Below are 26,451 nucleotides of genomic sequence, written 5' to 3'. Positions count from 1 at the left end.
AAATGGTTCATTGTAAGACCAAGTGGCCTAAAAGGGCATGGGATGCATTGTGACACCACGGAGGTTAATAGAAGCAAGGAACCATTGTGACCCAATGCAGGCTAACAATCTAAAGATCCATTGTGACACCAGGGGTTGTAATAGGGCCAGGGATGAATTGTGAAAGCATGGGGCCCAATTAAAACGTGGTACAATTATGCCACCATGGAGGCCAAGAATCAAATGATTCATTGCGACATCAAGTGGCCTAAAAGGGCATGGAATGCATTGTGACACCACAGGGGTTAAGAGAAGCAAGGATCCATTGTGACCCAATGCAGGCTAACAATCTAATGATCCATTGTGACACCAGGGGTTGTAATAGGGCCAGGGATGAATTGTGAAAGCATGGGGCACAATAAAAACATGGAAATATTATGACACAATAGAGGCCAAGACTCAAATTATTCATTGTAACACCAAGTGGCCTAAAAGGGCATGGGATGCATTGTGACACCACAGGGGTTAAGAGAAGCAAGGATCCATTGTGACCCAATGTAGGCTAACAATTTAATGATACTTTGTGACACCAGGGGGCCTAAAATGGCCAGGGATGGATTGTTACAGCACGGGGACCAACAGAAGCAAGGATCTATTATGCCACCATGGAGGCCAAGAATCCAATGATTCATTGTGACATCAAGTGGCCTAAAAGGGCATGGGATGCATTGTGACACCACAGGGGTTAAGAGAAGCAAGGATCCATTGTTACCCAATGGAGGCTAACAATCTAATGGTCCCTTTTGACACCAATGGGCCTAAAAGGGCCAGGGATGAATTGTGAAAGCATGGGGCCCAATTAAAACCTGGTACAATTATGACACCATAGAGGCCAAGAATCAAATGATTCATTGTGACATCAAGTGGCCTAAAAGGGCATGGGATGCATTGTGACACCACAGGGGTTAAGAGAAGCAAGGAACGATTGTGACCCCAGGCAGGCTAACAATCTAAGAATCCCTTTTGACACCAGGGGGCGCAAAAGGACCACGGATGTACTCTGACAGCATGGGGACCTATAGAAGCAAGGAACCATTATGACACCATGAAGGCCAAGAATCATATGGTTCATTGTAAGACCAAGTGGCCTAAAAGGGCATGGGATGCATTGTGACACCACGGAGGTTAAGAGAAGCAAGGAACCATTGTGACCCAATGCAGGCTAACAATCTAATGATCCATTGTGACACCAGGGGTTGTAATAGGGCCAGGGATGAATTGTGAAAGCATGGGGCACAATAAAAACATGGAAATATTATGACACAATAGAGGCCAAGACTCAAATTATTCATTGTAACACCAAGTGGCCTAAAAGGGCATGGGATGCATTGTGACACCACAGGGGTTAAGAGAAGCAAGGATCCATTGTGACCCAATGCAGGCTAACAATCTAATGATACTTTGTGACACCAGGGGGCCTAAAATGGCCAGGGATGGATTGTTACAGCACGGGGACCAACAGAAGCAAGGATCTATTATGCCACCATGGAGGCCAAGAATCAAATGATTCATTGCGACATCAAGTGGCCTAAAAGGGCATGGGATGCATTGTGACACCACAGGGGTTAAGAGAAGCAAGGAACGATTGTGACCCAATGCAGGCTAACAATCTAAGAATCCCTTTTGACACCAGGGGGCGCAAAAGGACCGCGGATGAACTCTGACAGCATGGGGACCTATAGAAGCAAGGAACCATTATGACACCATGGAGGCCAAGAATCAAATGGTTCTTTGTAAGACCAAGTGGCCTAAAAGGGCTTGGAATGCATTGTGACACCACAGAGGTTAAGAGAAGCAAGGAACCATTGTGACCCAATGCAGGCTAACAATCTAATGATCCATTGTGACGCCAGGGGTTTTAATAGGGCCAGGGATGAATTGTGAAAGCATGGGGCGCAATAAAAACATGGAAATATTATGACACCATAGAGGCCAAGAATCAAATGATTCATTGTGACATTAAGTGGCCTAAAATGGCATGGAATGCATTGTGACACCACAGAGGTTAATAGAATCAAGGAACCATTGTCACCCAATGGAGGCTAACAATCTAATGATCCCTTTTGACACCAATGGGCCTAAAAGGGCCAGGGATGAATTGTGAAAGCATGGGGCCCAATTAAAACCAGGTACAAATATGCCACCATGGAGGCCAAGAATCAAATGATTCATTGTGACATCAAGTGGCCTAAAAGGGCATGGGATGCATTGTGGCACCACAGGGTTTAAGAGAAGCAAGGAACCATTGTGACCCAATGCAGGCTAACAATCTAATGATCCCTTGTGTCACCAGGGGCCCTAAAATGGCCAGGGATGGATTGTTACTGCATGGGGACCAATAGAAGCAAGGATCTATTATGCCACCATGGAGGCCAAGAATGAAATGATTCATTGTGACATCAAGTGGCCTATAAGGGCATGGGATGCATTGTGACACCACAGGGGTTAAGAGAAGCAAGGAACCATTGTGACCCAATGCAGGCTAACAATCCACGAATCCCTTTTGACACCAGGGGGCGCAAAAGGACCACGGATGAACTCTGACAGCATGGGGACCTATAGAAGCAAGGAACCATTATGACACCATGGAAGCCAAGAATCAAATGGTTCATTGTAAGACCAAGTGGCCTAAAAGGGCTTGGAATGCATTGTGACACCACAGAGGTTAAGAGAAGCAAGGAACCATTGTGACCCAATGCAGGCTAACAATCTAATGATCCATTGTGACGCCAGGGGTTTTAATAGGGCCAGGGATGAATTGTGAAAGCATGGGGCGCAATAAAAACATGGAAATATTATGACACCATAGAGGCCAAGAATCAAATGATTCATTGTGACATTAAGTGGCCTAAAATGGCATGGAATGCATTGTGACACCACAGAGGTTAATAGAATCAAGGAACCATTGTCACCCAATGGAGGCTAACAATCTAATGATCCCTTTTGACACCAATGGGCCTAAAAGGGCCAGGGATGAATTGTGAAAGCATGGGGCCCAATTAAAACCTGGTACAAATATGCCACCATGGAGGCCAAGAATCAAATGATTCATTGTGACATCAAGTGGCCTAAAAGGGCATGGGATGCATTGTGGCACCACAGGGTTTAAGAGAAGCAAGGAACCATTGTGACCCAATGCAGGCTAACAATCTAATGATCCCTTGTGTCACCAGGGGCCCTAAAATGGCCAGGGATGGATTGTTACTGCATGGGGACCAATAGAAGCAAGGATCTATTATGCCACCATGGAGGCCAAGAATGAAATGATTCATTGTGACATCAAGTGGCCTATAAGGGCATGGGATGCATTGTGACACCACAGGGGTTAAGAGAAGCAAGGAACCATTGTGACCCAATGCAGGCTAACAATCCACGAATCCCTTTTGACACCAGGGGGCGCAAAAGGACCACGGATGAACTCTGACAGCATGGGGACCTATAGAAGCAAGGAACCATTATGACACCATGGAAGCCAAGAATCAAATGGTTCATTGTAAGACCAAGTGGCCTAAAAGGGCTTGGAATGCATTGTGACACCACAGAGGTTAAGAGAAGCAAGGAACCATTGTGACCCAATGCAGGCTAACAATCTAATGATCCATTGTGACACCAGGGGTTGTAATAGGGCCAGGGATGAATTGTGAAAGCATGGGGCACAATAAAAACATGGAAATATTATGACACCATAGAGGCCAAGAATCAAATGATTCATTGTGACATTAAGTGGCCTTAAATGGCATGGAATGCATTGTGACACCACAGGGGTTAAGAGAAGCAAGGATCCATTGTTACCCAATGGAGGCCAACAATCTAATGGTCCCTTGTGACACCAATGGGCCTAAAAGGGCCAGGGATGAATTGTGAAAGCATGGGGCCCAATTAAAACCTGGTACAATTATGACACCATAGAGGCCAAGAATCAAATGATTCATTGTGACATCAAGTGGCCTAAAAGGGCATGGGATGCATTGTGACACCACAGGGGTTAAGAGAAGCAAGGAACGATTGTGACCCAATGCAGGCTAACAATCTAAGAATCCCTTTTGACACCAGGGGGCGCAAAAGGACCACGGATGTACTCTGACAGCATGGGGACCTATAGAAGCAAGGAACCATTATGACACCATGAAGGCCAAGAATCAAATGGTTCATTGTAAGACCAAGTGGCCTAAAAGGGCATGGGATGCATTGTGACACCACAGAGGTTAAGAGAAGCAAGGAACCATTGTGACCCAATGCAGGCTAACAATCTAATGATCCCTTGTGACACCAGGGGTTGTAATAGGGACAGGGATGAATTGTGAAAGCATGGGGCACAATAAAAACATGGAAATATTATGACACAATAGAGGCCAAGACTCAAATGGTTCATTGTAACACCAAGTGGCCTAAAAGGGCATGGGATGCATTGTGACACCACAGGGGTTAAGAAAAGCAAGGATCCATTGTGACCCAATGCAGGCTAACAATCTAATGATCCCTTGTGACACCAGGGGGCCTAAAATGGCCAGGGATGGATTGTTACAGCACGGGGACCAACAGAAGCAAGGACCTATTATGCCACCATGGGGGCCAAGAATCATATGATTCATTGTGACATCAAGTGGCCCAAAAGGGCATGGGATGCATTGTGACACCACAGGGGCTAAGAGAAGCAAGGATCCATTGTGACCCAAAGGAGGCTAATAATCCCAGGATCCCTTGTGACACCAGGGGGCGTAAAAGGGCCAGGGATGAATTGTGACAGCATGGGGACCAATGGAAACAAGGATCTATTATGCCACCTTGGAGGCCAAGAATCAAATTATTCATTGTGACATCAAGTGGCCTAAAAGGGCATGGGATGCATTCTGTCACCACAGGGGTTAAGAGAAGCAAGGAACCATTGTGACCCAATGCAGGCTAACAATCTAAGTATCCCTTTTGACACCAGGGGGCGCAAAAGGACCTCGGATGAACTCTGACACCATGGGGGCCTATAGAAGCAAGGAACCATTATGACACCATGAAGGACAAGAATTAAATGGTTCATTGTAAGACCAAGTGGCCTAAAAGGGCTTGGAATGCATTGTGACACCACAGAGGTTAAGAGAAGCAAGGAACCATTGTGACCCAATGCAGGCTAACAAACTAATGATCCATTGTGACACCAGGGGTTGTAATAGGGCCAGGGATGAATTGTGAAAGCATGGGGCACAATAAAATCATGGAAATATTATGACACCATAGAGGCCAAGAATCAAATGATTCACTGTAACACCAAGTGGCCTAAAAGGGCATGGGATGCATTGTGACACCACAGGGGCTAAGAGAAGCAAGGAACCATTGTGACCCAAGGCAAGCTAACAATCTAATGATCCCTTGTGACACCAGGGGGCCTAAAATGGCCAGGGATGGATTGTTACAGCACGGGGACCAATAGAAGCAAGGATCTATTATGCCACCATGGAGGCCAAGAATCAAATGATTCATTGTGACATCAAGTGGCCTAAAAGGGCATGGGATGCATTGTGACACCACAGGGGTTACGAGAAGCAAGGAACCATTGTGACCCAATCCAGGCTAACAATCTAAGAATCCCTTTTGACACCAGGGGCCGCAAAAGGACCACGGATGAACTCTGACAGCATGGAGACCTATTGAAGCAAGGAACCATTATGACACCATGAAGGCCAAGTATCAAATGGTTCATTGTAAGACCAAGTGGCCTAAAAGGGCTTGGAATGCATTGTGACACCACAGAGGTTAAGAGAATCAAGGAACCATTGTGACCCAATGCAGGCTAACAATCTAATGATCCATTGTGACACCAGGGGTTGTAATAGGGACAGGGATGAATTGTGAAAGCATGGGGCACAATAAAAACATGGAAATATTATGACACCATAGAGGCCAAGAATCAAATGGTTCATTGTGACATTAAGTGGCCTAAAATGGCATGGAATGCATTGTGACACCACAGGGGTTAAGAGAAGCAAGGATCCATTGTTACCCAATGGAGGCTAACAATCTAATGGTCCCTTTTGACACCAATGGGCCTAAAAGGGCCAGGGATGAATTGTGAAAGCATGGGGCCCAATTAAACCTGGTACAATTATGACACCATAGAGGCCAAGACTCAAATGGTTCATTGTAACACCAAGTGGCCTAAAAGGGCATGGGATGCATTGTGACACCACAGGGGTTAAGAGAAGCAAGGATCCATTGTGACCCAATGCAGGCTAACAATCTAATGATCCCTAGTGACACCAGGGGGCCTAAAATGGCCAGGGATGGATTGTTACAGCACGGGGACCAACAGAAGCAAGGATCTATTATGCCACCATGGAGGCCAAGAATCAAATGATTCATTGTGACATCAAGTGGCCTAAAAGGGCATGGGATGCATTGTGACACCACAGGGGCTAAGAGAAGCAAGGATCCATTGTGACCCAAAGGAGGCTAATAATCCCAGGATCCCATTTGACACCAGGGGGCGTAAAAGGGCCAGGGATGAATTGTGACAGCATGGGGCCCAATAGAAACAAGGAACCATTATGACACCATGGAAGCCAAGAATCAAATGGTTCATTGTAAGACCAAGTGGCCTAAAAGGGCTTGGAATGCATTGTGACACCACAGAGGTTAAGAGAAGCAAGGAACCATTGTGACCCAATGCAGGCTAACAATCTAATGATCCATTGTGACACCAGGGGTTGTAATAGGGCCAGGGATGAATTGTGAAAGCATGGGGCACAATAAAAACATGGAAATATTATGACACCATAGAGGCCAAGAATCAAATGATTCATTGTGACATTAAGTGGCCTAAAATGGCATGGAATGCATTGTGACACCACAGAGGTTAAGAGAAGCAAGGATCCATAGTTACCCAATGGAGGCTAACAATCTAATGGTCCCTTGTGACACCAATGGTCCTAAAAGGGCCAGGGATGAATTGTGAAAGCATGGGGCCCAATTAAAACCTGGTACAATTATGCCACCATGGAGGCCAAAAATCAAATGATTCATTGTAACACCAAGTGGCCTAAAAGGGCATGGGATGCATTCTGACACCACAGAGGTTAAGAGAAGCAAGGAACCATTGTGACCCAATGCAGGCTAACAATCTAATGATCCATTGTGACACCAGGGGTTGTAATAGGGCCAGGGATGAATTGTGAAAGCATGGGGCACAATAAAAACATGGAAATATTATGACACCATAGAGGCCAAGAATCAAATGATTCATTGTGACATTAAGTGGCCTAAAATGGCATGGAATGCATTGTAACACCACAGAGGTTAAGAGAAGCAAGGATCCATTGTTACCCAATGGAGGCTAACAATCTAATGGTCCCTTGTGACACCAATGGGCCTAAGAGGGCCAGGGATGAATTGTGAAAGCATGGGGCCCAATTAAAACCTGGTACAATTATGCCACCATGGAGGCCAAGTATCAAATGATTCATTGTGACATCAAGTGGCCTAAAAGGGCATGGGATGCATTGTGACACCACAGGGGTTAAGAGAAGCAAGGATCCATTGTGACCCAATGCAGGCTAACAATCTAATGATCCCTTGTGTCACCAGGGGGCCTAAAATGTCCAGGGATGGATTGTTACAGCACGGGGACCAATAGAAGTAAGGATCTATTATGCCACCATGGAGGCCAAGAATCAAATGATTCATTGTGACATCAAGTGGCCTAAAAGGGCATGGGATGCATTCTGTCACCACAGGGGTTAAGAGAAGCCAGGAACCATTGTGACCCAATGGAGGCTAACAATCTAATGGTCCATTGTGACACCAGTGGTTGTAATAGGGACAGGGATGAATTATGAAAGCATGGGGCACAATAAAAACATGGAAATATTAGGACACCATAGAGGCCAAGAATCAAATGATTCATTGTAACACCAAGTGGCCTAAAAGGGCATGGGATGCATTGTGACACCACAGAGGTTAAGAGAAGTAAGGAAACATTGTGACCCAATGCAGGCTAACAATCTAATGATCCCTTGTGGCACCAGGGTTTATAAAAAGGGCCAGGGATGAATTGTTACAGCACGGGGACCAATAGAATCAAGGATCTATTATGCCACCATAGAGGCCAAGAATCAAATGATTCATTGTGACATCAAGTGGCCTAAAAGGGCATGGGATGCATTGTGACACCACAGGGGTTAAGAGAATCAAGGAACCATTGTGACCCCAGGCAGGCTAACAATCTAAGAATCCCTTTTGACACCAGGGGGCGCAAAAGGACCACGGATGTACTCTGACAGCATGGGGACCTATAGAAGCAAGGAACCATTATGACACCATGAAGGCCAAGAATCAAATGGTTCATTGTAAGACCAAGTGGCCTAAAAGGGCATGGGATGCATTGTGACACCACGGAGGTTAATAGAAGCAAGGAACCATTGTGACCCAATGCAGGCTAACAATCTAAAGATCCATTGTGACACCAGGGGTTGTAATAGGGCCAGGGATGAATTGTGAAAGCATGGGGCCCAATTAAAACCTGGTACAATTATGCCACCATGGAGGCCAAGAATCAAATGATTCATTGCGACATCAAGTGGCCTAAAAGGGCATGGAATGCATTGTGACACCACAGGGGTTAAGAGAAGCAAGGATCCATTGTGACCCAATGCAGGCTAACAATCTAATGATCCATTGTGACACCAGGGGTTGTAATAGGGCCAGGGATGAATTGTGAAAGCATGGGGCACAATAAAAACATGGAAATATTATGACACCATAGAGGCCAAGAATCAAATGGTTCATTGTGACATTAAGTGGCCTAAAATGGCATGGAATGCATTGTGACACCACAGGGGTTAAGAGAAGCAAGGATCCATTGTTACCCAATGGAGGCTAACAATCTAATGGTCCCTTTTGACACCAATGGGCCTAAAAGGGCCAGGGATGAATTGTGAAAGCATGGGGCCCAATTAAAACCTGGTACAATTATGACACCATAGAGGCCAAGACTCAAATGGTTCATTGTAACACCAAGTGGCCTAAAAGGGCATGGGATGCATTGTGACACCACAGGGGTTAAGAGAAGCAAGGATCCATTGTGACCCAATGCAGGCTAACAATCTAATGATCCCTAGTGACACCAGGGGGCCTAAAATGGCGAGGGATGGATTGTTACAGCACGGGGACCAACAGAAGCAAGGATCTATTATGCCACCATGGAGGCCAAGAATCAAATGATTCATTGTGACATCAAGTGGCCTAAAAGGGCATGGGATGCATTGTGACACCACAGGGGCTAAGAGAAGCAAGGATCCATTGTGACCCAAAGGAGGCTAATAATCCCAGGATCCCATTTGACACCAGGGGGCGTAAAAGGGCCAGGGATGAATTGTGACAGCATGGGGCCCAATAGAAACAAGGAACTATTATGACACCATGAAGGCCAAGATTCAAATGATTCATTGTGACATCAAGTGGCCAAAAATGGCATGGAATGCATTGTGACACCACAGAGGTCAAGAGAAGCAAGGATCCATTGTTACCCAATGGAGGCTAATAATCTAATGGTCCCTTTTGACACCAATGGGCCTAAAAGGGCCAGGGATGAATTGTGAAAGCATGGGGCCCAATTAAAACCTGGTGCAAGTATGCCACCATGGAGGCCAAGAATCAAATGATTCATTGTGACATCAAGTGGCCTAAAAGGGCATGGGATGCATTCTGACACCACAGAGGTTAAGAGAAGCAAGGAACCATTGTGACCCAATGCAGGCTAACAATCTAATGATCCATTGTGACACCAGGGGTTGTAATAGGGCCAGGGATGAATTGTGAAAGCATGGGGCACAATAAAAACATGGAAATATTATGACACCATAGAGGCCAAGAATCAAATGATTCATTTTGACATTAAGTGGCCTAAAATGGCATGGAATGCATTGTGACACCACAGAGGTTAAGAGAAGCAAGGATCCATAGTTACCCAATGGAGGCTAACAATCTAATGGTCCCTTGTGACACCAATGGTCCTAAAAGGGCCAGGGATGAATTGTGAAAGCATGGGGCCCAATTAAAACCTGGTACAATTATGCCACCATGGAGGCCAAAAATCAAATGATTCATTGTAACATCAAGTGGCCTAAAAGGGCATGGGATGCATTCTGTCACCACAGGGGTTAAGAGAAGCAAGGAACCATTGTGACCCAATGGAGGCTAACAATCTAATGGTCCATTGTGACACCAGTGGTTGTAATAGGGACAGGGATGAATTATGAAAGCATGGGGCACAATAAAAACATGGAAATATTAGGACACCATAGAGGCCAAGAATCAAATGATTCATTGTAACACCAAGTGGCCTAAAAGGGCATGGGATGCATTGTGACACCACAGAGGTTAAGAGAAGTAAGGAAACATTGTGACCCAATGCAGGCTAACAATCTAATGATCCCTTGTGGCACCAGGGTTTATAAAAAGGGCCAGGGATGAATTGTTACAGCACGGGGACCAATAGAATCAAGGATCTATTATGCCACCATAGAGGCCAAGAATCAAATGATTCATTGTGACATCAAGTGGCCTAAAAGGGCATGGGATGCATTGTGACACCACAGGGGTTAAGAGAATCAAGGAACCATTGTGACCCCAGGCAGGCTAACAATCTAAGAATCCCTTTTGACACCAGGGGGCGCAAAAGGACCACGGATGTACTCTGACAGCATGGGGACCTATAGAAGCAAGGAACCATTATGACACCATGAAGGCCAAGAATCAAATGGTTCATTGTAAGACCAAGTGGCCTAAAAGGGCATGGGATGCATTGTGACACCACGGAGGTTAATAGAAGCAAGGAACCATTGTGACCCAATGCAGGCTAACAATCTAAAGATCCATTGTGACACCAGGGGTTGTAATAGGGCCAGGGATGAATTGTGAAAGCATGGGGCCCAATTAAAACGTGGTACAATTATGCCACCATGGAGGCCAAGAATCAAATGATTCATTGCGACATCAAGTGGCCTAAAAGGGCATGGAATGCATTGTGACACCACAGGGGTTAAGAGAAGCAAGGATCCATTGTGACCCAATGCAGGCTAACAATCTAATGATCCATTGTGACACCAGGGGTTGTAATAGGGCCAGGGATGAATTGTGAAAGCATGGGGCACAATAAAAACATGGAAATATTATGACACAATAGAGGCCAAGACTCAAATTATTCATTGTAACACCAAGTGGCCTAAAAGGGCATGGGATGCATTGTGACACCACAGGGGTTAAGAGAAGCAAGGATCCATTGTGACCCAATGTAGGCTAACAATCTAATGATACTTTGTGACACCAGGGGGCCTAAAATGGCCAGGGATGGATTGTTACAGCACGGGGACCAACAGAAGCAAGGATCTATTATGCCACCATGGAGGCCAAGAATCCAATGATTCATTGTGACATCAAGTGGCCTAAAAGGGCATGGGATGCATTGTGACACCACAGGGGTTAAGAGAAGCAAGGATCCATTGTTACCCAATGGAGGCTAACAATCTAATGGTCCCTTTTGACACCAATGGGCCTAAAAGGGCCAGGGATGAATTGTGAAAGCATGGGGCCCAATTAAAACCTGGTACAATTATGACACCATAGAGGCCAAGAATCAAATGATTCATTGTGACATCAAGTGGCCTAAAAGGGCATGGGATGCATTGTGACACCACAGGGGTTAAGAGAAGCAAGGAACGATTGTGACCCCAGGCAGGCTAACAATCTAAGAATCCCTTTTGACACCAGGGGGCGCAAAAGGACCACGGATGTACTCTGACAGCATGGGGACCTATAGAAGCAAGGAACCATTATGACACCATGAAGGCCAAGAATCATATGGTTCATTGTAAGACCAAGTGGCCTAAAAGGGCATGGGATGCATTGTGACACCACGGAGGTTAAGAGAAGCAAGGAACCATTGTGACCCAATGCAGGCTAACAATCTAATGATCCATTGTGACACCAGGGGTTGTAATAGGGCCAGGGATGAATTGTGAAAGCATGGGGCACAATAAAAACATGGAAATATTATGACACAATAGAGGCCAAGACTCAAATTATTCATTGTAACACCAAGTGGCCTAAAAGGGCATGGGATGCATTGTGACACCACAGGGGTTAAGAGAAGCAAGGATCCATTGTGACCCAATGCAGGCTAACAATCTAATGATACTTTGTGACACCAGGGGGCCTAAAATGGCCAGGGATGGATTGTTACAGCACGGGGACCAACAGAAGCAAGGATCTATTATGCCACCATGGAGGCCAAGAATCAAATGATTCATTGCGACATCAAGTGGCCTAAAAGGGCATGGGATGCATTGTGACACCACAGGGGTTAAGAGAAGCAAGGAACGATTGTGACCCAATGCAGGCTAACAATCTAAGAATCCCTTTTGACACCAGGGGGCGCAAAAGGACCGCGGATGAACTCTGACAGCATGGGGACCTATAGAAGCAAGGAACCATTATGACACCATGGAGGCCAAGAATCAAATGGTTCTTTGTAAGACCAAGTGGCCTAAAAGGGCTTGGAATGCATTGTGACACCACAGAGGTTAAGAGAAGCAAGGAACCATTGTGACCCAATGCAGGCTAACAATCTAATGATCCATTGTGACGCCAGGGGTTTTAATAGGGCCAGGGATGAATTGTGAAAGCATGGGGCGCAATAAAAACATGGAAATATTATGACACCATAGAGGCCAAGAATCAAATGATTCATTGTGACATTAAGTGGCCTAAAATGGCATGGAATGCATTGTGACACCACAGAGGTTAATAGAATCAAGGAACCATTGTCACCCAATGGAGGCTAACAATCTAATGATCCCTTTTGACACCAATGGGCCTAAAAGGGCCAGGGATGAATTGTGAAAGCATGGGGCCCAATTAAAACCTGGTACAAATATGCCACCATGGAGGCCAAGAATCAAATGATTCATTGTGACATCAAGTGGCCTAAAAGGGCATGGGATGCATTGTGGCACCACAGGGTTTAAGAGAAGCAAGGAACCATTGTGACCCAATGCAGGCTAACAATCTAATGATCCCTTGTGTCACCAGGGGCCCTAAAATGGCCAGGGATGGATTGTTACTGCATGGGGACCAATAGAAGCAAGGATCTATTATGCCACCATGGAGGCCAAGAATGAAATGATTCATTGTGACATCAAGTGGCCTATAAGGGCATGGGATGCATTGTGACACCACAGGGGTTAAGAGAAGCAAGGAACCATTGTGACCCAATGCAGGCTAACAATCCACGAATCCCTTTTGACACCAGGGGGCGCAAAAGGACCACGGATGAACTCTGACAGCATGGGGACCTATAGAAGCAAGGAACCATTATGACACCATGGAAGCCAAGAATCAAATGGTTCATTGTAAGACCAAGTGGCCTAAAAGGGCTTGGAATGCATTGTGACACCACAGAGGTTAAGAGAAGCAAGGAACCATTGTGACCCAATGCAGGCTAACAATCTAATGATCCATTGTGACACCAGGGGTTGTAATAGGGCCAGGGATGAATTGTGAAAGCATGGGGCACAATAAAAACATGGAAATATTATGACACCATAGAGGCCAAGAATCAAATGATTCATTGTGACATTAAGTGGCCTTAAATGGCATGGAATGCATTGTGACACCACAGGGGTTAAGAGAAGCAAGGATCCATTGTTACCCAATGGAGGCCAACAATCTAATGGTCCCTTGTGACACCAATGGGCCTAAAAGGGCCAGGGATGAATTGTGAAAGCATGGGGCCCAATTAAAACCTGGTACAATTATGACACCATAGAGGCCAAGAATCAAATGATTCATTGTGACATCAAGTGGCCTAAAAGGGCATGGGATGCATTGTGACACCACAGGGGTTAAGAGAAGCAAGGAACGATTGTGACCCAATGCAGGCTAACAATCTAAGAATCCCTTTTGACACCAGGGGGCGCAAAAGGACCACGGATGTACTCTGACAGCATGGGGACCTATAGAAGCAAGGAACCATTATGACACCATGAAGGCCAAGAATCAAATGGTTCATTGTAAGACCAAGTGGCCTAAAAGGGCATGGGATGCATTGTGACACCACAGAGGTTAAGAGAAGCAAGGAACCATTGTGACCCAATGCAGGCTAACAATCTAATGATCCCTTGTGACACCAGGGGTTGTAATAGGGACAGGGATGAATTGTGAAAGCATGGGGCACAATAAAAACATGGAAATATTATGACACAATAGAGGCCAAGACTCAAATGGTTCATTGTAACACCAAGTGGCCTAAAAGGGCATGGGATGCATTGTGACACCACAGGGGTTAAGAAAAGCAAGGATCCATTGTGACCCAATGCAGGCTAACAATCTAATGATCCCTTGTGACACCAGGGGGCCTAAAATGGCCAGGGATGGATTGTTACAGCACGGGGACCAACAGAAGCAAGGACCTATTATGCCACCATGGGGGCCAAGAATCATATGATTCATTGTGACATCAAGTGGCCCAAAAGGGCATGGGATGCATTGTGACACCACAGGGGCTAAGAGAAGCAAGGATCCATTGTGACCCAAAGGAGGCTAATAATCCCAGGATCCCTTGTGACACCAGGGGGCGTAAAAGGGCCAGGGATGAATTGTGACAGCATGGGGACCAATGGAAACAAGGATCTATTATGCCACCTTGGAGGCCAAGAATCAAATTATTCATTGTGACATCAAGTGGCCTAAAAGGGCATGGGATGCATTCTGTCACCACAGGGGTTAAGAGAAGCAAGGAACCATTGTGACCCAATGCAGGCTAACAATCTAAGTATCCCTTTTGACACCAGGGGGCGCAAAAGGACCTCGGATGAACTCTGACACCATGGGGGCCTATAGAAGCAAGGAACCATTATGACACCATGAAGGACAAGAATTAAATGGTTCATTGTAAGACCAAGTGGCCTAAAAGGGCTTGGAATGCATTGTGACACCACAGAGGTTAAGAGAAGCAAGGAACCATTGTGACCCAATGCAGGCTAACAAACTAATGATCCATTGTGACACCAGGGGTTGTAATAGGGCCAGGGATGAATTGTGAAAGCATGGGGCACAATAAAATCATGGAAATATTATGACACCATAGAGGCCAAGAATCAAATGATTCACTGTAACACCAAGTGGCCTAAAAGGGCATGGGATGCATTGTGACACCACAGGGGCTAAGAGAAGCAAGGAACCATTGTGACCCAAGGCAAGCTAACAATCTAATGATCCCTTGTGACACCAGGGGGCCTAAAATGGCCAGGGATGGATTGTTACAGCACGGGGACCAATAGAAGCAAGGATCTATTATGCCACCATGGAGGCCAAGAATCAAATGATTCATTGTGACATCAAGTGGCCTAAAAGGGCATGGGATGCATTGTGACACCACAGGGGTTACGAGAAGCAAGGAACCATTGTGACCCAATCCAGGCTAACAATCTAAGAATCCCTTTTGACACCAGGGGCCGCAAAAGGACCACGGATGAACTCTGACAGCATGGAGACCTATTGAAGCAAGGAACCATTATGACACCATGAAGGCCAAGTATCAAATGGTTCATTGTAAGACCAAGTGGCCTAAAAGGGCTTGGAATGCATTGTGACACCACAGAGGTTAAGAGAATCAAGGAACCATTGTGACCCAATGCAGGCTAACAATCTAATGATCCATTGTGACACCAGGGGTTGTAATAGGGACAGGGATGAATTGTGAAAGCATGGGGCACAATAAAAACATGGAAATATTATGACACCATAGAGGCCAAGAATCAAATGGTTCATTGTGACATTAAGTGGCCTAAAATGGCATGGAATGCATTGTGACACCACAGGGGTTAAGAGAAGCAAGGATCCATTGTTACCCAATGGAGGCTAACAATCTAATGGTCCCTTTTGACACCAATGGGCCTAAAAGGGCCAGGGATGAATTGTGAAAGCATGGGGCCCAATTAAACCTGGTACAATTATGACACCATAGAGGCCAAGACTCAAATGGTTCATTGTAACACCAAGTGGCCTAAAAGGGCATGGGATGCATTGTGACACCACAGGGGTTAAGAGAAGCAAGGATCCATTGTGACCCAATGCAGGCTAACAATCTAATGATCCCTAGTGACACCAGGGGGCCTAAAATGGCCAGGGATGGATTGTTACAGCACGGGGACCAACAGAAGCAAGGATCTATTATGCCACCATGGAGGCCAAGAATCAAATGATTCATTGTGACATCAAGTGGCCTAAAAGGGCATGGGATGCATTGTGACACCACAGGGGCTAAGAGAAGCAAGGATCCATTGTGACCCAAAGGAGGCTAATAATCCCAGGATCCCATTTGACACCAGGGGGCGTAAAAGGGCCAGGGATGAATTGTGACAGCATGGGGCCCAATAGAAACAAGGAACCATTATGACACCATGGAAGCCAAGAATCAAATGGTTCATTGTAAGACCAAGTGGCCTAAAAGGGCTTGGAATGCATTGTGACACCACAGAGGTTAAGAGAAGCAAGGAACCATTGTGACCCAATGCAGGCTAACAATCTAATGATCCATTGTGACACCAGGGGTTGTAATAGGGCCAGGGATGAATTGTGAAAGCATGGGGCACAATAAAAACATGGAAATATTATGACACCATAGAGGCCAAGAATCAAATGATTCATTGTGACATTAAGTGGCCTAAAATGGCATGGAATGCATTGTGACACCACAGAGGTTAAGAGAAGCAAGGATCCATAGTTACCCAATGGAGGCTAACAATCTAATGGTCCCTTGTGACACCAATGGTCCTAAAAGGGCCAGGGATGAATTGTGAAAGCATGGGGCCCAATTAAAACCTGGTACAATTATGCCACCATGGAGGCCAAAAATCAAATGATTCATTGTAACACCAAGTGGCCTAAAAGGGCATGGGATGCATTCTGACACCACAGAGGTTAAGAGAAGCAAGGAACCATTGTGACCCAATGCAGGCTAACAATCTAATGATCCATTGTGACACCAGGGGTTGTAATAGGGCCAGGGATGAATTGTGAAAGCATGGGGCACAATAAAAACATGGAAATATTATGACACCATAGAGGCCAAGAATCAAATGATTCATTGTGACATTAAGTGGCCTAAAATGGCATGGAATGCATTGTAACACCACAGAGGTTAAGAGAAGCAAGGATCCATTGTTACCCAATGGAGGCTAACAATCTAATGGTCCCTTGTGACACCAATGGGCCTAAGAGGGCCAGGGATGAATTGTGAAAGCATGGGGCCCAATTAAAACCTGGTACAATTATGCCACCATGGAGGCCAAGTATCAAATGATTCATTGTGACATCAAGTGGCCTAAAAGGGCATGGGATGCATTGTGACACCACAGGGGTTAAGAGAAGCAAGGATCCATTGTGACCCAATGCAGGCTAACAATCTAATGATCCCTTGTGTCACCAGGGGGCCTAAAATGTCCAGGGATGGATTGTTACAGCACGGGGACCAATAGAAGTAAGGATCTATTATGCCACCATGGAGGCCAAGAATCAAATGATTCATTGTGACATCAAGTGGCCTAAAAGGGCATGGGATGCATTCTGTCACCACAGGGGTTAAGAGAAGCCAGGAACCATTGTGACCCAATGGAGGCTAACAATCTAATGGTCCATTGTGACACCAGTGGTTGTAATAGGGACAGGGATGAATTATGAAAGCATGGGGCACAATAAAAACATGGAAATATTAGGACACCATAGAGGCCAAGAATCAAATGATTCATTGTAACACCAAGTGGCCTAAAAGGGCATGGGATGCATTGTGACACCACAGAGGTTAAGAGAAGTAAGGAAACATTGTGACCCAATGCAGGCTAACAATCTAATGATCCCTTGTGGCACCAGGGTTTATAAAAAGGGCCAGGGATGAATTGTTACAGCACGGGGACCAATAGAATCAAGGATCTATTATGCCACCATAGAGGCCAAGAATCAAATGATTCATTGTGACATCAAGTGGCCTAAAAGGGCATGGGATGCATTGTGACACCACAGGGGTTAAGAGAATCAAGGAACCATTGTGACCCCAGGCAGGCTAACAATCTAAGAATCCCTTTTGACACCAGGGGGCGCAAAAGGACCACGGATGTACTCTGACAGCATGGGGACCTATAGAAGCAAGGAACCATTATGACACCATGAAGGCCAAGAATCAAATGGTTCATTGTAAGACCAAGTGGCCTAAAAGGGCATGGGATGCATTGTGACACCACGGAGGTTAATAGAAGCAAGGAACCATTGTGACCCAATGCAGGCTAACAATCTAAAGATCCATTGTGACACCAGGGGTTGTAATAGGGCCAGGGATGAATTGTGAAAGCATGGGGCCCAATTAAAACCTGGTACAATTATGCCACCATGGAGGCCAAGAATCAAATGATTCATTGCGACATCAAGTGGCCTAAAAGGGCATGGAATGCATTGTGACACCACAGGGGTTAAGAGAAGCAAGGATCCATTGTGACCCAATGCAGGCTAACAATCTAATGATCCATTGTGACACCAGGGGTTGTAATAGGGCCAGGGATGAATTGTGAAAGCATGGGGCACAATAAAAACATGGAAATATTATGACACCATAGAGGCCAAGAATCAAATGGTTCATTGTGACATTAAGTGGCCTAAAATGGCATGGAATGCATTGTGACACCACAGGGGTTAAGAGAAGCAAGGATCCATTGTTACCCAATGGAGGCTAACAATCTAATGGTCCCTTTTGACACCAATGGGCCTAAAAGGGCCAGGGATGAATTGTGAAAGCATGGGGCCCAATTAAAACCTGGTACAATTATGACACCATAGAGGCCAAGACTCAAATGGTTCATTGTAACACCAAGTGGCCTAAAAGGGCATGGGATGCATTGTGACACCACAGGGGTTAAGAGAAGCAAGGATCCATTGTGACCCAATGCAGGCTAACAATCTAATGATCCCTAGTGACACCAGGGGGCCTAAAATGGCGAGGGATGGATTGTTACAGCACGGGGACCAACAGAAGCAAGGATCTATTATGCCACCATGGAGGCCAAGAATCAAATGATTCATTGTGACATCAAGTGGCCTAAAAGGGCATGGGATGCATTGTGACACCACAGGGGCTAAGAGAAGCAAGGATCCATTGTGACCCAAAGGAGGCTAATAATCCCAGGATCCCATTTGACACCAGGGGGCGTAAAAGGGCCAGGGATGAATTGTGACAGCATGGGGCCCAATAGAAACAAGGAACTATTATGACACCATGAAGGCCAAGATTCAAATGATTCATTGTGACATCAAGTGGCCAAAAATGGCATGGAATGCATTGTGACACCACAGAGGTCAAGAGAAGCAAGGATCCATTGTTACCCAATGGAGGCTAATAATCTAATGGTCCCTTTTGACACCAATGGGCCTAAAAGGGCCAGGGATGAATTGTGAAAGCATGGGGCCCAATTAAAACCTGGTGCAAGTATGCCACCATGGAGGCCAAGAATCAAATGATTCATTGTGACATCAAGTGGCCTAAAAGGGCATGGGATGCATTCTGACACCACAGAGGTTAAGAGAAGCAAGGAACCATTGTGACCCAATGCAGGCTAACAATCTAATGATCCATTGTGACACCAGGGGTTGTAATAGGGCCAGGGATGAATTGTGAAAGCATGGGGCACAATAAAAACATGGAAATATTATGACACCATAGAGGCCAAGAATCAAATGATTCATTTTGACATTAAGTGGCCTAAAATGGCATGGAATGCATTGTGACACCACAGAGGTTAAGAGAAGCAAGGATCCATAGTTACCCAATGGAGGCTAACAATCTAATGGTCCCTTGTGACACCAATGGTCCTAAAAGGGCCAGGGATGAATTGTGAAAGCATGGGGCCCAATTAAAACCTGGTACAATTATGCCACCATGGAGGCCAAAAATCAAATGATTCATTGTAACACCAAGTGGCCTAAAAGGGCATGGGATGCATTCTGACACCACAGAGGTTAAGAGAAGCAAGGAACCATTGTGACCCAATGCAGGCTAACAATCTAATGATCCATTGTGACACCAGGGGTTGTAATAGGGCCAGGGATGAATTGTGAAAGCATGGGGCACAATAAAAACATGGAAATATTATGACACCATAGAGGCCAAGAATCAAATGATTCATTGTGACATTAAGTGGCCTAAAATGGCATGGAATGCATTGTGACACCACAGAGGTTAAGAGAAGCAAGGATCCATTGTTACCCAATGGAGGCTAACAATCTAATGGTCCCTTGTGACACCAATGGGCCTAAGAGGGCCAGGGATGAATTGTGAAAGCATGGGGCCCAATTAAAACCTGGTACAATTATGCCACCATGGAGGCCAAGAATCAAATGATTCATTGTGACATCAAGTGGCCTAAAAGGGCATGGGATGCATTGTGGCACCACAGGGGTTAAGAGAAGCAATGATCCATTGTGACCCAATGCAGGCTAACAATCTAATGATCCCTTGTGACACCAGGGTGCCTAAAATGTCCAGGGATGGATTGTTACAGCACGGGGACCAATAGAAGTAAGGATCTATTATGCCACCTTGGAGGCCAAGAATCAAATGATTCATTGTGACATCAAGTGCCCTAAAAGGGCATGGGATGCATTCTGTCACCACAGGGGTTAAGAGAAGCAAGGAACCATTGTGACCAATGGAGGCTAACAATCTAATGATCCATTGTGACACCAGGGGTTGTAATAGGGACAGGGATGAATTATGAAAGCATGGGGCACAATAAAAACATGGAAATATTAGGACACCATAGAGGCCAAGAATCAAATGATTCATTGTAACACCAAGTGGCCTAAAAGGGCATGGGATGCATTGTGACACCACAGGGGTTAAGAGAAGCAAGGATCCATTGTGACCCAATGCAGGCTAACAATCTAATGATCCCTTGTGGCACCAGGGTTTATAAAAAGGGCCAGGGATGAATTGTTACAGCACGGGGACCAATAGAATCAAGGATCTATTATGCCACCATGGAGGCCAAGAATCAAATGGTTCATTGTAAGACCAAGTGGCCTAAAAGGGCATGGGATGCATTGTGACACCACAGGGGTTAAGAGAAGCAAGGAACCATTGTGACCCAATGCAGGCTAACAATCTACGAATCCCTTTTGACACCAGGGGCCGCAAAAGGACCACGGATGAACTCTGACAGCATGGGGACCTATAGAAGCAAGGAACCATTATGACACCATGGAAGCCAAGAATCAAATGGTTCATTGTAAGACCAAGTGGCCTAAAAGGGCTTGGAATGCATTGTGACACCACAGAGGTTAAGAGAAGCAAGGAACCATTGTGACCCAATGCAGGCTAACAATCTAATGATCCATTGTGACACCAGGGGTTGTAATAGGGACAGGGATGAATTGTGAAAGCATGGGGCACAAGAAAAACATGGAAATATTATGACACCATAGAGGCCAAGAATCAAATGATTCATTGTGACATTAAGTGGCCTAAAATGGCATGGAATGCATTGTGACACCACAGGGGTTAAGAGAAGCAAGGATCCATTATTACCCAATGGAGGCTAACAATTTATTGGTCCCTTTTGACACCAATGGGCCTAAGAGGGCCAGGGATGAATTGTGAAAGCATGGGGCCCAATTAAAACCTGGTATAATTATGCCACCATAGAGGCCAAGAATCAAATGATTCATTGTGACATCAAGTGGCCTAAAAGGGCATGGGATGCATTGTGACACCACAGGGGTTAAGAGAAGCAAGGAACGATTGTGACCCCAGGCAGGCTAACAATCTAAGAATCCCTTTTGACACCAGGGGGCGCAAAAGGACCACGGATGAACTGTGACAGCATGGGGACCTATAGAACGAAGGAACCATTATGACACCATGAAGGCCAAGAATCAAATGGTTCATTGTAAGACCAAGTGGCCTAAAAGGGCTTGCAATGCATTGTGACAGCACAGAGGTTAAGAGAAGCAATGAACCATTGTGACCCAATGCAGGCTAACAATCTAATGATCCATTGTGACACCTAGGGGTTGTAATAGGGCCAGGGATGAATTGTGAAAGCATGGGGCACAATAAAAACATGCAAATATTATGACACAATAGAGGCCAAGAATCAAATGATTCATTGTGACATCAAGTGGCCTAAAAGGGCATGGGATGCATTGTGACACCACAGAGGTTAAGAGAAGCAAGGATCCATTGTGACCCAATGCAGGCTAATAATCCCAGGATCCCATTTGTCACCAAGGGGCCTCAAAGGGACAGGGATGAATTGTGACAGCATTGGGCTCAATAGAAACAAGGAACCATTATGCCACCATGGAGGCCAAGAATCAAATGATTCATTGTGACATCAAGTGGCCTAAAAGGGCATGGGCTGCATTGTGACACCACAGAGGTTAAGAGAAGCAAGGAACCATTGTGACCCAATGCAGGCTAACAATCTAATGATCCCTTCTGACACCAATGGGCCTAAAAGGGACAGGGATGAATTGTTACAGCACGGGGACCAATAGAAGCAAGGATCTATTATGCCACCGTGGAGGCCAAGAATCAAATAATTCATTATGACATCATGTGTCCTAAAAGGGCATGGGATGCATTGTGACACCACAGAGGTTAAGAGAAGCAAGGAACCATTGTGGCCCAATGCAGGCTAACAATCTAATGATCCCTTGTCACACAAGGTGTTGTATAAGGGCCAGGGATGAATTGTGAAAGCATGGGGCCCAATAAAACCATGGAAATATTATGTCACCATAGAGGCCAAGAATCAAATGATTCATTGTGACATCATGTGGCCTAAAAGGGCATGGGATGAATTGTGACACCACAGGGGTTAAGAGAAGCAAGGATCCATTGTGACCCAATGGAGGCTAACAGTCTAAGAATCCCTTTTGACACCAGGTGGCCCAAAAGGTCCAGGGATGAATTGTGAAAGCATGGGGCCCAATTAAAACCGGGTACAATTATGCCACCATGGAGGCCAAGAATCAAATGATTCATTGTGACATCAAGTGGCCTAAAAGGGCATGGGATTCATTGTGACACCACAGGGGTTAAGAGAAGCAAGGAACCATTGTGACCCAATGCAGGCTAATAATCTAAGAATCTCTTTTGACACCAGCGGGCGCAAAAGGACCACGGATGAACTCTGACAGCATGGGGACCAATAGAAGCAAGGATCTATTATGCCACCATGAAGGCCAAGAATCAAATGGTTCATTGTAAGACCAAGTGGCCTAAAAGGGCTTGGAATGCATTGCGACACCACAGAGGTTAAGAGAAGCAAGGAACCATTGTGACCCAATGCTGGCTAACAATCTAATGATCCATTGTGACACCAGGGGTTGTAATAGGGCCAGGGATGAATTGTGAAAGCATGGGGCACAATAAAAATATGGAAATATTTTGACACCTTAGTGGCCAAGACTCAAATGATTCATTGTAACACCAAGTGGCCTAAAAGGGCATGGAATGCATTGTGACACCACAGGGGCTAAGAGAAGCAAGGAACCATTGTGACCCAATGCAGGCTAACAATCTAATGATCCCTTGTGGCACCAGGGGTTATAAAAAGGACCAGGGATGGATTGTTACATCACGGGGACCAATAGAAGCAAGGATCAATTATGCCACCATGGAGGCCAAGAATCAAATGATTCATTGTGACATCAAGTGGCCTAAAAGGGCATGGAATGCATTGTGACACCACAGGGGTTAAGAGAAGCAAGGAACCATTGTGACCCAATGCAGGCTAACAATCTAATGATCCCTTGTGACACCAGGGGGCCGAAAATGGCCAGGGAAGGATTGTTACAGCACGGGGAACAATAGAAGCAAGGATCAATTATGCCACCATGGAGGCCAAGAATCAAATGATTCATTGTGACATCAAGTGGCCTAAAAGGGCATGGAATGCATTGTGACACCACAGGGGCTAAGAGAAGCAAGGAACCATTGTGACCCAAGGGAGGCTAACAATATAATGATCCCTTGTGACACCAGGGGTTTTAAAAGGCCCAGTGATGGATTGTTACAGCACGGGGACCAATAGAAGCAAGGATCTATTATGCCATCATGGAGGCCAAGAATCAAATGATTCATTGTGACATCAAGTGGCCTAAAAGGGCATGGGATGCATTGTGACACCACAGGGGCTAAGGAAACTAAGGAACCATTGTGACAGAATGGAGGCTATTAATCTGAGAATCCCTTTTGACACCAGGGGGCGCAAAAGGAGCAGCGATGAACTGTGACAGCATGGGGACCTATAGAAGCAAGGAACCATTATGACACCATGAAGGCCAAGAATCAAATGATTCATTGTAACACCAAGTGGCCTAAGAGGGCATGGGATGCATTGTGACACCACAGAGGTTAAGAGAAGCAAGGAACCATTGTGACCCAATGCAGGCTAACAATCTACGAATCCCTTTTGACACCAGGGGGCCCAAAAGGTCCAGGGATGGATTGTTACAGCATGGGGCCCAATAGAAGCAAGGAACTATTATGACACCATGGAGGCCAACCATCAAATGATTCATTGTGACATCAAATGGCCTAAAAGGGCATGGAATGCATTGTGACACCGCAGGGGCTAAGGAAACTAAGGAACCATTGTGACAGAATGGAGGCTATTAATCTAAGAATCTCTTTTGTTACCAGGGGGCGCAAAAGGACAACGGATGAACTGTGACAGCATGGGGACCTATAGAATCAAGGAACCATTATGACACCATGAAGGCCAAGAATCAAATGGTTCATTGTAAGACCAAGTGGCCTAAAAGGGCTTGGAATGCATTGTGACACCACAGAGGTTAAGAGAAGCAAGGAACCATTGTGACCCAATGCAGGCTAACAATCTAATGATCCCTTGTGACACCAGGGGGCCGAAAATGGCCAGGGAAGGATTGTGAAATCATGGGGCATAATAAAACATGGAAATATTATGACACCATAGAGGCCAAGAATCAAATGATTCATTGTGACATCAAGTGGCCTAAAAGGGCATGGGATGCAATGTGACACCACAGAGGTTAAGAGAAGCAAGGAACCATTGTGACCCAATGCAGGCTAAAAATCTAATGATCCATTGTGACACGAGGAGTTCTAAAAGGGCCAGGGATGAATTGTGAAAGCATGGGGCACAATAAAAACATGGAAAGATTATGACACCATAGAGGCCAAGAATCAAATAATTCATTGTAACACCAAGTGGCCTAAAAGGGCATGGGATGCATTGTGACACCACAGAGGTTAAGAGATCAAGGATCCATTGTGACCCAATGGAGGCTAATTATCCCACGATCCCTTGTGACACCAATGGGCCTAAAAGGGCCAGGGATTAATTGTGAAAGCATGGGGACCAATAGTAGCAAGGATCTATTATGCCACCGTGGAGGCCAAGAACCAAATAATTCATTGTGACATCAAGTGGCCTAAAAGGTCATGGGATGCATTGTGACAGCACAGGGGTAAAGAGAAGCAAGGAACCATAGTGACCCAATGGAGGCTAATTATCCAAGGATCCCTTTCGACACCAGGGGTCTTAAAAGGGCCAGGGATGAATTGTGACAGCACGGGGACCAATAGAAACAAGGAACTATTATGACACCATGGAGGCCAAGAATCAAATGATTCATTGTGACATCAAGTGGCCTAAAAGGGCATGGAATCCATTGTGACACCACAGAGGTTAAGAAAAGCTAGGAACCATTGTGACCCAAAGGAGGCTAACAATCTAATGATCCCTGGTGACACCAGGGGTTTTAAAAGCGCCAGGGATGGATTGTTACAGCATGGGGTACAATAAAAACATGGAAACATTATGACACCATAGAGGCCAAGAATCAAATGATTCATTGTGACATCAAGTGGCCTAAAAGGGCATGGGATGCAATGTGACACCACAGAGGTTAAGAGAAGCAAGGAACCATTGTGACCCAATGCAGGCTAACAATCTAATGATCCCTTGTGACACCAGTGGGCGTAAACGGACCACGGATGAGCTGTGAAATCATGGGGCACAATAAAAACATGGAAAGATTAGGACACCATAGAGGCCAAGAAAGAAATAATTCATAGTAACACCAAGTGGCCTGAAAGGTCATGGGATGCATTGTGACACCACAGGGGTTAAGAGAAGCAAGGAAACATTGTGACACAAAGGCGGATAACAATCTAATGATCCCTTGTGACACCAGGGGTCGAAAAAGGGCCAGGGATGGATTGTTACAGCATGGGGCACAATAAAAACATGGAAACATTATGACACCATAGAGACCAAGAATCAAATGATTCATTCTAATACCAAGTGGCCTAAAAGGGCATGGGATGCATTG

Source organism: Cinclus cinclus, chromosome 30, assembly GCF_963662255.1.
Source record: "Cinclus cinclus chromosome 30, bCinCin1.1, whole genome shotgun sequence".
Taxonomy (NCBI): Eukaryota; Metazoa; Chordata; class Aves; order Passeriformes; family Cinclidae; genus Cinclus; species Cinclus cinclus.
This window is presented reverse-complemented; position numbering follows the sequence as displayed.